Here is a 3,436-nt window from a genome sequence, read left to right as displayed (position 1 = left end):
CTCTTGAAACATTAGCCAGCCCTCCCAAGTCCATGGACTGACCTGTTTCATGGAAAGAAAATTTGATTCACTTTTTGAGTAGTCATGCCTAGATTCTGTCACCTTGGACAGACTTTCTGATATCATGTCCATCATTCCTCATAAAAATCTGCTCTTTTAATTACAATTTTCACATCCCAAGGGCTTAAGCATACAGTAGCTGGAAATCACCCCCAGAGTACATAAAAGCATGAAGTACTCCTGGATAACAATTCAATCCTGTAGCATACACAGTTTTGAAAGGGGATTTTGGTTTCCCACTGAAAAAAGACCACTCAGAATCTTCTTAAAAATACAGAAATGTGTTAAAATGCGGTATTTTTAAATCAAGCTTTTAGGTTTTCCAATTCAAGCATGTATGTCTTTGGCTGGGACATGGGCCAAGCTTGCAAAAATTCCAGATGGAGAACTCAGCCTGAATTTTTCATGTCAGATAGCTCTGAATGAGATAGATGAGAGACATATATAACATGAGATACATTTCCTGTATTTCACATTTACACCCTTACTCCAGTACTGTTGAGAGGCAGTATCTCCTGGTGTTTCTTATTTCCTCACCTTAACACGAAATAGTGTTTGTCATTGAAATACCCTTTGGTCATCTGGGTTTTACAAATGCTGCAATGGTAAATACAGGCATATAAGATGCTGGAGGTTGCCTTAGAATACCCACATTCTCAGTAGGTCTGAAAATACCAGGACACAGAGGTTGAAAATGGGATTACAGATCAAATGGTTAATTTCATTGAACTATTTCGTGTTTCAAGTTGGAAACTTGACTATCCTAAATTACTATGTCTTACACTGAGCTTTTTTACTCTTTAAGGCCAGGCCCAGAAGTCAGATTTAAAGAAACAAAAAAACCAACATCAAGCAATACAAATTAATGAAAATATACCCCTGCTGCCAAAGTGGTTGTCATAGAAACAAACGTCATTACATCCAGAAAAAGGATTAAATGGCCATTAGAACTAACCTTCCCACATGTCAAAGCATGGAGAAGCTTTACACAGTGGCACATGACAAACATGACTCACCTTTGGGCATACGTAGCCTCTTGTGACAGGAAGATCATGGTTTGAACTCCATGTCAGTTCAGCTCACAGTTTCAGTGGGTAAAGGCAGCCGCTGCAATTGTTTCCGAAGCCCTCTAGTTGGAATTCCTTCAGATGGGGTAATGAGTTAAAATCAGACCACGAAGAGAGAAGCCCTTCTCCAGTGCCAGACTTCTGGCTGAGGTCACAAGCTCAGAAGCATGGACTACATGAAAGGTCATGAGGCAGTTCTTCTGCACAAGCACCAGGACAGGGTACATGTCAGCATGCCCAGGACCACTTGTGTTTAAATTCTTGATCTTGTAAAACCTCAAGACTAGGCTTCAACTCTAAGATGATGCAGATCTTCACAACGAGGTAATTCTTTACATGCTTCGTTATCTGGGAAAGAGGTAATCATAGAATCATGGAATGGTTTGGTCTGGAAGGGGCCTTCAAAGACAATCTAGTCCAACTCCCCTGCCATGAGCAGGGACATCTTGAAGTAGACCGAGTTGCTCAGACCCTCATTCATCATAACTTCAAATGTTTCCAGGCATGAGGTATCTACAGCCTCTCTGGGCAACCTGTTCCAGTGTTTCACCACTCTGACTGAAAAAATTTCTTCCTTATATCTAGCCTGAATCTCCCCTCTTTTAGTTTAAAACCATTAACCCTTCTCCTATTGCAACAAGCCCTGCTAAAAGTCTGTCTCCATCTTTTTTACATTCACTTTTAAGTATTGAAAAGCCACAATAAATTCTCGCCCAAGCCTTCTCTTCTTCAGGCTACAGAACCCTAACTGTCTCAGCCTGTCCTCATAAGAAAGGTGGTTCAGTCCTCTGACCACCTTCATGGCTCCATGTCTTTCTTGTGCTGAGGACCCCAAAGCTGGACACAGTAGTCTAAGGAGAGTCTTACCATAGCACTGCAGAGGTGCACCTTCCTCAGCCCGCTGGCCACGCTTCTTTTGATGCTAGTTGGAATACCAGATACAGTTGGGATGGATATTTTCTAGGCTGCAAGCACACATTGCCAGGTCATGTCCAGTTTTCATGGTGACGTTTACTTCACCCTGATTAGGCTTTAGAATAAATCGGGTATTATGACTCACAAGAATAATTAATTCCTTTTAGAATAACCAGTTCAAAGACCTGGCTTTCAATCTGTGAACTGCACATACTATAAGGCCCAAAAACTATACTTAGTGCATCTGGAAAAGGTAATTAAGAGAAGCAAGCTATTGGCTTGAATTCAGAGGACAGTTGTCTGCATCTCCAACATCCATAGATTTTAGGGACCTACAAACTGAAGCAGATTAAAAAACGGTGCTTTTCTGGCCCTGACTTTATTTCATAAGGAAGACTTGATTGAAAAATCCCCATTTGTCCTTGCCCTATACCATAGGGATCTTCCCTTTAGTTGAAGGACCTTTCACACTCATGAAACTGACAGCTGCATGCTGAACACACATGAACTCAAGCCTCAAAAGACGGAATAAAACTTCCTCCACAGGCTACCTGGACCTATCCCAGCTGGACCCCCTTGCGAGAAACCATGGAGGACCTGGCCCTGGGAAGGACCTCAGCAGCACAATGGCTGTTTACACCCTTACTAGCAACTCCTTTGTGATTCCATCTCATTTCAGCTGCTAAACTGAAATTGTAAGTTTAGAGCCACGATTTCATATCACAGACCACCTCTGAAATTTTCTCTCTCTTTGCACTGACTTTAGAGCAAACACACAGAGACTTAAGTCCTAATCTGGATATCTCAACCCATTCCCCAGTGTGAGAAGTGAAGGGTCCAAGCAATGGTCTGACCTAAGCACTAGAACTGCAACTGTGCTGAATGGCCCCTGCCCATGCCATAGGTACCTTTTAAGGAAAGGGGAAGGTGAAATTATTGACAGACTAAGATCTGTGTCGTGTGCTGGCAATGTGCTCCCGTAATGTGCATCGTGTAAAGTTAGTGTGCTTAATCAATAGTCACTGCAGGGAAACATGCACTGTCACTGTTCATGCTCTGCTGACAAAGAAAATTCGGCATTTTTGATTCATTTCACAACCACCTACCTTACAGAGAGCCTAATCAGGAGGCAAACCAAAACCTCGCCCTTGACTTCATCAGACTTTCTTTCGAGCTGTTTCACTGCACTGTTTGTGCTCCTAGACCAAACTGTCATGCACCACTTTCCAGGCCAGAGTGAATGTGTTTATTGCAGTACTGTATTCTCTGGAGGAACAAGTTTTATAATGAAAGCAGTGACACTGACCCTTAACTAAAACACAGCTTTAGAAACTGCTATTGCTCTGCCTTAGCAAGTCTGGTATCAGCTTCACAGCAATAAAGAAGAAAAAGGC

This window comes from Neopsephotus bourkii, unplaced genomic scaffold (assembly GCF_033783945.1).
Source record: "Neopsephotus bourkii isolate Nb327-2 ecotype Australia unplaced genomic scaffold, CSIRO-AGI_Nbou_v1 NB_1814, whole genome shotgun sequence".
Lineage (NCBI taxonomy): Eukaryota > Metazoa > Chordata > Aves > Psittaciformes > Psittacidae > Neopsephotus > Neopsephotus bourkii.
The sequence above is the reverse complement of the archived record's forward strand: the minus strand, read 5'-3'. Positions refer to the sequence as shown.